Source organism: Muntiacus reevesi, chromosome X (assembly GCF_963930625.1).
Source record: "Muntiacus reevesi chromosome X, mMunRee1.1, whole genome shotgun sequence".
Classification (NCBI taxonomy): domain Eukaryota; kingdom Metazoa; phylum Chordata; class Mammalia; order Artiodactyla; family Cervidae; genus Muntiacus; species Muntiacus reevesi.
The window spans coordinates 50,480,048-50,493,379 of NC_089271.1; the positions used below are offsets into that span (position 1 = coordinate 50,480,048).

At 43.8% G+C, this 13,332-nt stretch overlaps 1 protein-coding gene across 6 annotated transcripts in view; it reads left to right on the forward strand.

Annotated features, from left to right (window-relative positions):
• IQSEC2 (IQ motif and Sec7 domain ArfGEF 2) overlaps nt 1-13,332 on the forward strand; it is a 76,808-nt gene that overhangs the window by 36,374 nt on the left and 27,102 nt on the right. The gene's annotated exons all lie outside the window — the stretch shown is intronic.

Consider the following 13,332-nt stretch of genomic DNA (forward strand, 5'->3'; position numbering starts at 1 on the left):
AGGAGACCAAAGAGGACATTCACAGCCTGTTTGTAGCTTGTCCTTCCTTAAAAATCCTTTTCTAGATACTTTCCCCCCAAAGTGGGAGTGGTTGGTCCTAGAATATGTAATATTTGAGCTGTTTTGTAGGATGAGTAAGAGTCTGCCAGTTGGATAGGATTGGTTAGGGTGTTTAGGCAGAGAAAACCATCTGCCTACACTTTTGTGGAAGGAGATTGTTTCCAAGATAATTTGAAATAAGTACATTTTACATTTTCTGATTATAATGTATAAAATGAAATCTTAATAGCAATGGCAAAAAAGGCTAGGTCCATTTGAAAGTTTAAAAATACTTGTGTTAAAGAGGAAACAAGAATGGAACTTATGGACTATTTAGAGTAAATGTCAATTGAGAATATTATAGAACAAAACCTATGGGATATGACCAAGGGGTTCCCAGAAGAAAGTTTGTAGTCTTAAATGCTTTTATTAGAGAACAAGACAGCTTAAATGAACTAGCTATTCCAATCAAGACTCTATAAAAAGGGCAACCAAAAGAAAGTAGAATTAAATAATTACTATAGATAAAACCAAAAATTGGGCTTCTCTCATGGTCCAGTGGTTAAGAATCAACCTTGTAATGCAAGGGACACTGGTTCAATCTCTGGTCCAGGAAGATCCCACATGCCGTGGGGCATCTAAGCCTGTGTGTAGCAATTACTGAAGCCTGAACGCCCTAGAGTCTGTGCTCTGCAAAAAGAGAAGCCATAGCAATGAGAAGCCCATACACCACAACTAGAGAGTAGCCTCCACTCGCCGCAACTAGAGAAAGCCTTTGCACAGCAACGGTGACCCAGTGCAGCCAAAATAAACAAATATATATTTTTAAGAAGACAGAAATTAATAAATAGAAAACAAAAGGTTTGATAAACTAAGAGATGTTTTTTGAAAAGACCAATAAACTAGACAGACCATGCTCTGGCAGATATGATTGAGAAAAAGGCAAAAAAAACATGACGTATGATGAAGGGGATTTAACCACAGATTCAGAAAATATTAAAAAAGTCATGAGAAAGTGCTTTGTATAGTTTTATACCAAAAAATGTGAAAATCTAGATGAAACAAGTGGTTTTCTAGGAAAATATAAATTACCAAAATCACTTAAGGAGTGGCAGAAAACCTGAATAGAATAGAACTGTGTAGAAGAAATTTAAAATATGGTCAAAGTTTTCTCCTCAGACATGGTAGTTCAGGTATGATGGAGGTTCTATCCAATCTTGATGATGCTAATAGGAAAAGATGGACAGCTTCCTATTTCATTCTACAAGGCTAGTATCACTGGACACGTTTAAAAAAAAAAAAGAAAACTATATAGCCTAACTTCACATATTAATAGAGAAACACATATTTTTAAATTACAGATTCTCCAACTGAACCCATCAGTGTATTAAAAGAAGGCTGTATCATGACAGGTGAAGGTCTGTCCCAGGAGTGCAGGGGTTGTTCAACATCAGGAAAGCTGTTATTATAATTGATTATACTAAATAGCTATACAATCTTTTCTTTTTACTCTGTCTACATAAATGCTGAAAAAATAATCTGACAAAATTACCCATCCATTCTTGATTTAAAAACCCTTAGTGCCTTAGTTATCTCTTGCTGCATTAGGACAATTTGTTAAACAACAATAGATAACTAGTACAGTAAGCAAGGAATGAGTGAAAACCTCCTTCACTTGGTAAGAATTTTTATCAGAGACCAAAATCAATCATCAAATGTAACAATGAAGTGCTAGATAAATTTCTATTCAATTCAAGAACAAAATAAGGATGACTCCTATCATTGTCACTAACCAATATTTCTCTGGAAGTTTTAATCATTGGGATTAAAAAAAAGAAGTGGTATAAATATCAGAAAGAGAATTAGCATTACTGGAAGATGATATGGTTGTCTACTTAGATAATCAAAGAGAATAAAAGGAAAAATTATTAGAACTAATAAGAAAATTCAGTAGATGGGTAGATACAAGATAAATATACGCCCAAACCATTAGCTTCTCTGAATACCATCAATAACTAATTAGAAGACATAATAGAAAAAGATTCCATTCACAATAGCAAAGAAAAAATAAAATTCCCACAAATTTATAAGAAATTTAAAATACTTCTTTGTAGAAAACTATAAAATTTCATCAAAGACTGTAAGGCTTGAATAAATTGAGAGTCATATCCTATTCTTGGATGGGAAGAATTCAATATGGTTTAAAATGACATTCCCCCTCCCCCCAATTTGATCAAAAGGTTCAATGTATTTCTCATTAAAATTTTAGTGATATTTTCTTTGGGGATTGGGCAATTGGATTTTAAAATTCATTTGGAAGAGTAAATGCCCATGAATTACTAAGAAAATTTTGAAAAAGAAGAACAATGAGGGGGGACTTGCCCTATTAGATTAAAAACTTACCATAAATATACAGAAATTAAAAATATATCATAAATAGAGGAATACATAAATTGAACAAAACAGAGAATTTAGAAACAAACTCATGTATTCATATGAGAATTCAATTTATGACAAAGAATACATTTCAAATCAGTGGGAAGTCAGTAAGTGTGATAGGATTTGGAAAAAATCCTACCATTTGGAAAAAATTTAAGGAACTTCCCTGGTGGTCCAGTAGTTAAGACCCCACACTTCCAGTGCAGGGGGCATGGGTTCAATCCCCGGTCTGGAAACTAGAATCCTGTCCTGCCGCACAGCATGGACAAAATTATAGAAGAAAAAAAATTTAAGTTAAATCCCTACCTTGCACAAAAACAAATGCAAAAATTAAAGCTGTAAAAGTATCAGAGCAAAATCCAGAATATTTTTATAATAGAGTGGAGAAGTCTTCCTGAGCAGGACTTAAAAACTCAGGAGCCATAAAGTTAAGAGCAATAATTTCAGCTACAATTAAAGTTAAGAACTTCTGTGTGGAAAAGATACTATACACAAAGTTAAAACAGAAATAACAGGCTTGAGGATAGTATTTGCTACATAGATATTAGGCAAGGGTTAATAACACTGTATCTATATCATCTCCTGGAAATCAATAAGAAAAGGTGCACAACTCATTTAAAGTGGAGAAACAATGTGATTTGACAATTCAGAGCAGTAGACAGCTAATGAATGAGAAAGGATGTTGAAGCTTACAAGTAACTAAAGAAATGTAACTAAAACAACAACAAAGTATAACTTTCAAGTACCAAAATTTAGAAGATTAAAAGTGTTGAAAAGAAACAATTGTGTATTCTTTGACTAGAGTACAAATTGTTTCCATTTTCTTGTGGGACCAATTTGTTACATGCCCCCAGAAACAAATTTACATATACTTCCAAGCTGAGAACTATGTATGTTTCAGAGCTAGATTTGTCTAGAGTTTCACTATTAGATAGACCCCAAGGTGGCCAGCTAGAGGCCTTTTCTAAATACCCCAACCCCAACTGCAAACAGAAGCCACACTGTGCAGCTCTTTATCACATGCCCTTTTGTAGGATAGCATTCTCAGCCAACTCTTAATGAAAAGGTTGCATGATGTATGCTTCTTAGATGAAGACAGGATTATGTGAGTAGGAATAATCTTTATTTTTAGCTGGTCTATAAAAATGTTAAAGCTACGAAAATAACTTTTATCTACATTTTAAACAAAATGTGCATTCTTTGCCCAGCAATTCATCTTTTAGAAATCCTTCAAAACTACTTTCAGATATATGCAAAGATGTTCAATGCAGCATTGTTTATAATAGCAAACAATTAAAATAACCTACCTGTCCATCAGTAGGATTTCTTTCATGATCCACCCATACTCTGTAGTAGATCAAAAGAAAATGATATATCTCTATATACTCACCTGAAAAGACCTCCAAGACTGATTATTCTATGAAAAAGCAATTTGCAGAACAGAGCTTATAGTATGATCCATTTTTGTAAGGAAAAGAAAACCCTCATAACAACAATGAAATAATGTTATACATACCCTGTCACAATTTTAAAATTACTGGCCTTTTTTCTTGGTCCCAATTCCTTGCCTTTACTAACTTGTTTCCTTCTTCCTCCATACCTTTCCCCTGTATCCACCTGTTCAGATGTTATTTTTCCTTTTAATAACTTGCTCAAATGCCACCTCATTCATTCAGCAAGCATTTGTCCTGCATGCTCTCAGGCCTTGTACTGAACCTTGGTGAGACATGGGGATGAGTTGTGTCTGATCCTACAGTCAGGGAGCTCAAGTCTAGAAGGGAGAGAGACCCATAGACAATGATAGGTTCAGAGTGCTGCCAGAGGAGGGGTACCTCACCTCACCTGTCCCCTACAGGAGTGGATGTGTACTAAGTCTTGAAAGAGTAATAGCTTTCCTTTATCCCCCAATCCTGCCAGAAATGGTTGCCTACGTTTTGCCTCTTCTAAGTAGCATGACCTAATGGAATATAGTTGGGTCAGTACCTTTATTCAAGTCCAAATTCTGCTACTTACCATCTTGACTCTCAGCAAGCCTCTGAGCTTTTATTTCCTCATCTGTGCAATGAGGATAATGCCTATTTACCTCTCAGGGCTGGTTTTAGGATTGGAGATGGTACATGTAAAACTCCTGGATGACTATCAACTCTTGAAGAGCAGGGGCTACCCATGTCTTGTTTTCCTCATAGACAGTGTGTAGCCTTGGATTGGATTGGATTAAAAGCTGTACATGTCTAGGGATGGTTCTGGGCAAAGGATGGACCTGACTATAGTGGGGTTTTGAGATGAGGAGGCTGAATGTAGTACATGGAAAGGGACTGGGGTTGCACTATAAAAGATGAGACCAGGGAATTCGTCCAGTGATAAGGACTTGGTGTTTTCACTGCTAGGGCTTGGGTTCAGTTCCTGGTCAAAGAACTAAGATCCTGCAAGCCATGTGGCATGTCCAAAAGAAAAAGAAAGAAGGAAAAAGAAGAGACAGAGCCAGGTCTCTGCTCTTGGCATAAAGGTGACACAGGAGGGAAAATAAATGTAGATGGCCCTGGGGAATGGAGCCCAGGCAGGGCATTCTGGCCCTAATTCATGGTCCTATTCTGCTACTGATGCCATCTCACAGTCTGGGCAGGGAAGCATGGTGGACCAATACTTGCAATGGTCTCAAATTTCAGTTCCACCTCTGGCACCCACTAACTGGGTGACTTTAAACAACCGACTTTACATCTCTGAGCCTAGTTCCTTATCTGTCAAAAAGAACCACCAGCATCATGGGGTTTATTTATTGAGGGGTAGAAGAGATCATAAATAGAATTCACCTTGTTCAGGGCCTGGCACATAATGAGTGCTCAAAAAAAAAAGTGTAGCTATCATTAATGTTCATTTCAATAGACACTTAGGGAATTCTGCTGTGGCCAGGGCCTATGCTGGGTAATGGTTCTTGCCTTCCACAAATTCCCAGTCAGCTGGGGAGACTGAGGAGGGCTATGACAAAGGAGAGCACAGGGTGGGAGGTACTGTGGAGTGGCTTCCACAGCAGTGAGAGATCTAGCCCTACCTAGGGCTGGTGCAGGTCATCTCAGCCTAAGAGCTGAGTCTTAGAGGATGACTCAGAGGCAGCCAGGGGAAAGGGTGAAGAGTGCCAGAATATTCCAGGCAGAAGGAATAGCATATGCACAAGAACCTGAATGCTGTTGGGTAGAGCCAGAGGTTTAAGAGCCTGGGTTGCACGGGTCCCAATGGCTTCAGGTGGCCTGGGAACCTCCTGAAATTGAATGCAAAATGTTGTGTTTATCTGGTTGTGTGGATTTGCTGTTGGGGAGATGGTTCCTGGCTTTCATTAAATGCATAAAGAGTTTTGTGTTCCTCCAGAAAAAGTTAAGAACCACTGTTGCTAGTGATGAAGTGTCATGTGAATGGATACTAATAGAAAAATTTGGTAAAATTTGTGTTTTAGAAACATCACATTAAGAGTCAGTATGAAAAATGGATCATATGCATGGAGGCCAGCTAGAAGGCCTAAACTGGGGTGTTGGCATTGAAGAAATGACTTGGAGCAGTGCTACTGTGTTGCTTTACTCCAATGGACACTGTTCGCAAAGAAGCATTTTAATTTCACCTTATGGAATCTAAATCCTTTGAGAGTTATTAATGAGATAGACCCAACAGCAGGTGAGAGAAAGGGAGAAGGCAAAGATGAGTCAGTGTTAGCAGAGGGCCCCAGAGACGTGAATCCAGGGTAATAGTGCAGGAGGCAAAGGGAACCTCTATTAATGCTCGCCCAGCACCCAAAGTCCACGGTCTCAGATATAATTGAATTGCCAACTACTGTCCTGGTTCTTGGAGATCCTGAGTGACACTGGAGACACTTATTTCTCTATGCATATTGGAGAGGAATTACTTCTGGTTTGTGAGTCACGTATTTATTTTCCTGAAGAAAGTAGTGTTTGAGCCAATCATCCAATGTCTGTAAAGATTTTGAGTGATAGAGATAGGAGAAGATGCTCTGAGAGTGAATGCCGACACCTAGAGGTGAGAAATAGTAAGGCTGTACACTGAGGTAGAAATTAGATATACCTCAGACAGCCGTTTGTGGAGTCCAGGCTCCTTTGTCATGGTAGGCAGCTGGAGAGCTACGAGCAGCTCTTGAAGAGGGAAGGTAACATGATCAAGTTAGCATTTTAGAAGGAAGGGAAACCAGGGAGGAGACTGTTCCAGTAATCCAAAAGAGGTAAGCTAAGGTAGGGCTTCCTGGGTAGCTCAGCTGGTGAAGAAACTGCCTGCAATGCAGGAGACCCTGGTTCAATTCCTAGGTTGGAAAGTTCCCCTGGACACTCCAGTATTCCTGGGCTTCCCTGGTGGCTCAGAGGGTAAAGAATCTGCCTGCAATGTGGGAGACCTGGGTTCGATCCCCGGGTTGGAAAGATCCCCTGAAGGAGGAAATGGCGACCCACTCCAATATTCTTGCCTGGAGAATCCCATGGACAGAGGAGCCTGGCAGGCTACAGTCATGGGGTCGCAAAAGGTCGGATACCACTGAGTGACTAAGCACAGCACAAGCACAACCAGCTAAGGCAGTGGCCATGTGGAGGGAGCAGAGGAAGTGGATTTGAGAGATGATTGGGAGGAAGAGAGAACTGGAGTCAGAGGCTGAACAGATAGTGGGGGTGGAGATAACCAAGATTGGAGTTCACGGTGAGCTGCCCGTGCTCAGGCCTGGCAGTGGATTCATTTATTTAAAAAAAAAAATTAAAAAAAAAATATTTATTGAGTGCTAGACAGTGTGTTGGGCATTAGAGATATAGCAGTAAACAAAACAGATGCCTGCCCTGATGGATCTTACAGTGGATGAGACAGATAATAAATAAGCAACTAAATATATATTAATAGCTTGTGTCTGGTGCCACACCTATCTGGGGAATGATGTTTCAGTGAGTGCAAAAGCCCTGAGGCAGGAGTGGGCTTGTTATGTTTGAGGGATGGCAGGGAGACCATTATGATTGGAGAAAGAGTGAGTGAGGGGCAAGAGGAGTCGATGATGAGTTATCAAGAGCCAGATCATGTGTAGTCTTTTAGAGCTATTTAGGGGGGTAGAATCAGCAGGACTTGGTGGCTGACTTGCTGAAGGGCTTCCCTGACAGTTCAGTTGGTAAAGAATCTGCTTGCAATGCAGCAGACCCTGGTTTGATTCCTGGGTCGAGAAGATTCCCTGGAGAAGGGATAGGCTTCCCACTCCAGTCTTCTTGGGCTTGCCTTGTGGCTCAGTTGGTAAAGAATCTGCCTGCAATGTGGGAGACCTGGGTTCAATCCCTGGGTTGGGAAGATCCCTTGGAGAAGGGAAAGGCTACCCACTCCAGTATTCTGGCCTAGAGAATTCCATAGACTGTATAGTCAATGAGGTCGCAAAGAGTCAGACACGATTGAGTGACTTTCACTTCACTTGCTAAAGGAACGGGAAGAATCTAGGCTTGGGCCACTGGATGGTGGCGCCCCTTCACGAAGGTGGGAAATGCAAGAGGATAGGTTTGCAGTGGTAAGATGCTGAGTGAGAGGTCCCTGTGAGCTCTGAAGGCCCTAAGGACCACCTTGGTGGAGCTTCCAGTAAGCATTAGGCTTGGTGGGTCTGGGACCCAGGAGAGAGGTCCATGCTAGAGAGAGACAGATGTGGGGGTCCTCAGCCATACCTGAAATTATGGAATGGAATGAGATCCCTGGACAGTGAGTGTGGAGTGAAAGAGAAGAGGACCAGAGCAGAACTGGAGAAGAGGTACCAACATATAAGGAATGGGGAGAGGAAGAGGAGCTGGGGGTGGTCCTGAGAAGTAGGAGGAAAACCAGCAGGGAGTGGGCTCATGGAAGCAGAGGAAGGGAAGAGCCGTCTGCGCACAGGAGGGGCTTGTTAAGAGTGGCAAATGTTATAGCTGGGAGAAGTAAGATGAGGGTGGGAGAAAGTCTATTGGCTTTAACCAGTGGGAGGTCCTGGGCGACCTTACTAAGAAGAGTTTCTGTGGCTCGGTGGGCACATGAGGCAGATTGCAGTGGGTTGAAGAACCCGTGGGAGGTATTGAAGTGGAGATGGCCAGTGTAGACGAATTTCTCAAGAAGCTTAGCTGTGAAGGGGAGAGAGGGACAGTGATTGCTTGAGGGAGATGTGGGGGCAGATAGAGGGTTTTTATTCCCAGATGGGAGAGACTTGAGCTTCTATAAATGTTGGTAGGAAGGAGGCAACAGAGAGGGAGAGGTTGAAATACTGGAGGGAGAGGGGATGATTGTTATGGAGGAGGTAGCAGGGGTGGGCTCCAGAGCCTGGGTGGAGAGACTAGCCTTAAATAGTATAGGTGTCCTCTCTTTCCCACAGGGAAGGAAAGCAGAGATAATGGTGGTGGGGGGAATACAAGGGCATTGAGGGGATTGGTGAAAGAAATGCCTTGGAAAAGTTCAAAGCAACAACATGGAGAGCATGGATGCTGGAGCTAGGAAGAAGCAAAGAATATTTCTGGTTGGAAGTCAGGGAGGACTTCCTGCAAGAAGCAGCAATTGAGCTGGGTTGTGAAGTTCAGGTAGGATTTCAATGGGCAAAGCTCTGTGCAGGAGGAAGAAACAGAGTCAGCAAAAGCATAGAGGCATGAAAAGGCTGCTTCATGCTGACAGAATAACGGACAAGCTAGTTTCATGAAGGCTGGCTGGAGTGAGCAGGATAACATTGATGCCACTGATGCTGATGGTCACAATAATAGTTACCATGTGTGAGGCACCTACCCTGTGGCAGGTGCTTTACATACTTGAATTCACTTACTCCCACCATAACCTACAGAATAGGTGTTTCCTCATTTTGCAGATAAGAAAAGTAAGTCCTAGAGAGGTGAAGAAATGGACTCAAGGTTACCTAGATAGTAGATGGTGGGGCTGATACTTAAACCCTGGTCTGTCTAATTCTAAAGCCTATGCTTCTTCCACCTGACAGGAAAGGCCAGGTGAGGCCATAGGGTGGGGAGCTTTGAATGTCAGGTTGAGGAATCTGAACTTTATGCAGGAAGCAAAGGGGAGCCGAGGTGGGTGTCTGAGCAGGAGATTCACACCTAAAGGTGGGATATAGGAAGCCTAAAGTGGTCCAGGAGAGTAGAGAAAGAAAATCAGGAGATGACTGCAGTGTCAGGTGAAGGGTAGCAGGGGCCTGGCTCGGATAGGAGGGGAGCGAGCTGGGGGACTGGAAGATCATTTGTTACTCGTGATAGCCTTGAGAAGTGTGGAGTTTCTGTCTCCTTTTATAGATGAGGAATGGGAGACTCTGAAAGGAGGAGCTGTTTGCCCAGGACTGGAGCCCTGGCTCATGTGGTTTTGCTGACTCAGTGAGTCTGTGGAACAATGTGTCAGAGGGAGCTCTGAGTATGAGGAGGGTGTGTGTGTGTGTGTGTGTGTGTGTGTGTGTGTGTACGCGCATGCGGGCACCCGTGCACCCTTGTCTGTCACGTGGACAGCAGTGCCTTCCCTTTGCCTATCCTCTTTCCTTCCCATGTCTTCCTGATCCTCCAGTACCCTGGATTCCATATTTCCTTCATCCCCCAAGCCAAGGGGTCTGGGAGTGGAGTAAGACTGTTTCATTCACTATCCTTAGGAGATCTGTCAGCCTTTTCACTCCCAAGACACCTGGTCCTGCCCCAGCTCCCCTGCCTGTCCATCCACCCCATGAAACTGTAGTCCAACTCCAGTGACTGGTCCCTGGTACTGTTCTGCAAGACCCGAGAAACATGTGCTTGTTCCTGCAATGATTCCTCCTACCACTGTGGTGCTTCTGTGTGAGTGCAAAGGGCTACCTTGTTAATTAGGTTCAGTTCCTGAACAGTTCATCACCATCACCATGTTCCTATTGCTCTTGTTTGCCAGGCACTTGACATGTATTCCAGTCCTTGCAACAATCCTGTAAGGTTGGCACCATAAGTCCCATTTTTACAGATGAGGAAACCAAGGCTCCAAGAGGGGCATTAACATGCCTGGGGCCACAGCCTAGAAGCACTTGTAGAGCTGGTCTCAGAACCCAGGTCTGTTTGCTTCCAAAGCTGTGGACTTCACACAGTTCATTTCTAAGCATCTCCCACATTCCAAACCCTGAAGCCTTCAGGAGATACAAATCATTGTCCTTCAAGGGCAGGATGGATTTCTGGAGATAGTACCAAGTCCACCCAAAGGACGTGCTGGGCAGAGTCTGAGACTTGGAGCTCCAAGAACTTCCAAGTTTAAATCCTGACTCTACCACTAATCCAGCTGTGTGACTTTGAGCAGTTATCTAATCTCTCAACTTCAATTCCTTCATCTTTAAAGTGTTGCAGAGTTGTTGCAGGGGTTAAATGAGATGATGCATGCAAAGTGCCAGCACAGAGCTGGTTGCTACTATTTATATTAAAATGAAGGTTGGGCACCAGTCTGATCAGAAAGGGAGTTTACTTACTCTGGGTGTAACCTTAAGTTGGAACCCAGCCTGAGTGTGGGGAGGGCCAGTCCCAGAGGGGGACTAGCAACAGGCTCCTCGGAGACTGAGATGGGTGTGGCCCTGTTGGTCACACTGGCCTTCCCATTTCCAACCCCCATCCTAGCCCCACCTCCCTGGTTCCAGTCCTTCTTGTATCTCCCCTGCTCTGCAAACTAATGCCTCTGCCTCTCTCTGTCACCCGCCGCCTGTGGCCTCTACCCTGCCCTTCCTGGCCCCAGGGAAGAGGAGGAGGAGGAGGAGACTGAGGAAGAGGAAGAGGAAGACGCTCATCAGTTCTGCTGTCCGGCCTCCGAGTGCAGTAGTCCCTCCTCTCGGTAACTGAGAGGACAAGGGTCATTTTCTATGCAGAAGCAAAAGCCTTAACCAGCCCCCACCCCCGCGATCCCCCATGGGACCCCGTCCCTGCTTCAGGAACCAGATGGGCAAGCATCCTGCCCCATCTTTGCCCACTCCCTTCTTGGAATTCCCACCCCTGCTGCTGTCTCCCCTGGACTCCAGCCCCCGAATTATAAAGGCTGGAGCCCTTGGTCTGACTAAAATGTGGGAGCAGCAGAGCTTGGAGCTTGAAACCTGGACCCTCCCGTACCCGCACCCCACTTCCCAGGCACCCTGGAGCCTGCCACTCCTGGAGAGGTCTCCAAATGACATCCCAAGGACCTACCTCTGTCCTCTGTGAGCACAAACAGAGATGCAGGGTGCCTAGGGCTTAGAGGACCAGAAGGGGTTGGGACCCAGCCTGCTCGTTCCCTCGCTGTGGCCATTGCTGCCATCTCTTCTGCTTGACGGTCTCATCCTGTGCCCCCTGCTGCTCCCATAGTGCTCTGTAAATGTGATCAGGAGGAAAAGGCCTTTCAGAGTGCGTGTCGCTGTGTACAAAAGAATTTCCATCAATAAAAGCTGATCTCTTCTCTCTGTCTGATGTATATTCCACCCTACCCCACTTCCCTCTTCCCATCTCCACTAGGGCCTTACCCTGTTTCCTATCCAGGGCTGGGAACAGGGACTCGAAAGAGAGTAGGGTTTGATTCCTGGTATTGTCAACACCCAGAAAGCACTCAATAAATGAATGAATGGTGTGGTGCTCTTGCCATGGGCAAGCCTAGAGCCTTCTTCAGCCTGAGGTGGCATGAGCTGGTCAACTTGGGACACGTGACTTGGCCTCTCTGCTACCCAGTTTCCCCATGTGTAAAAGGAGGAGGGGGAGTTGGACCAGAGGATCTCCAAGGGCTCCTCCAGCTCTGACATTCTATGAATCTGAGGTGGTACAATTTTAAAAAACTATGATTACATGAATTTAAGAGAGGGTAATTCAGTGACACATTCCATCCAATTCTGTGGTTTCTATTTCTATGATGCTGTGATTTGGGGATTCTACAATACGGTGGTTTTAAGATTTCATGATTCTACCATTTAAAAAATTCTGATGGTATGCTTTTAACATTCTGTGATGTTACGAGTCCTTGATTTTGTACTTTCAAGGTTCCGATTCTACAGCTTTAGGGATCTCGGAGTCTGAGGGAAAGCCACTGCCTCCAGATGCAATGACCCTAAATATTTCCTGCACCTGCCAGAGGCTGGTTCTAAGAATCCCCAGAGGCTGTTGGCAGGAAGGCAGAAGGTGCCGTCTGTGAGCTGTAGGACCTGCACCTTGCGTGATGAGTCTGTGTTAGGAGCAAAGTCAGGAGACTCCCAAGTGGGCTCGTTGCCCCTGCTTTCCCTTTCTGAGCCTTGCTTTTTTTTTTTTTTTTTTTTTGCATTAGACAAATCTGAGTTTACCTTATGGTTCTGCCACTTACTCTCTATATAACCTTGGGCAAATATTTTCTTCTCCTTGAGCTTCATTTTCTTCCTGAGTATAGTGAGAATAGATCTACCTCTGTGGGTTGTCATGAAGATTAGCAAGAAGAAACACAAGGAGCTCAGCATAGGGTCTAATGCATGGTTGGCAACTGCACAGTGATTGGTGGCTCCTATTTTGATTAAGGCCCAGGTGAGAGTCTCTCCTCTCCTTTCTTTCCCTCCTCCCTTCAACATACCCTTCACATGCTCCAGTAGTTTTCCAGAGGCTCCCCTCACTCTTCACTCATTGCTTAACTGACTTAGGCACTCAACTCAGCTCCTCATTCACTCATTCAAATTCTCATTTATTTCTCCCCTCCCCCTGTCCCTTCCTGTCTCCTTTATTTACTCTTCCAGAAGACATTGCTCAAATACCTACTGTGTGCAAGGCTTCAAGCTAAATACCATGAGAGACAGAAAGTAAGACAGTGACTGTGTTCTGCATAAGTTCTCCATCTCTCAGGGGAGATGCAAATTCCTTTGGGAAAGTAGGCAGGGTACTTTGCTGAAGGGCGGAAGTGATTGAGCAGATATGG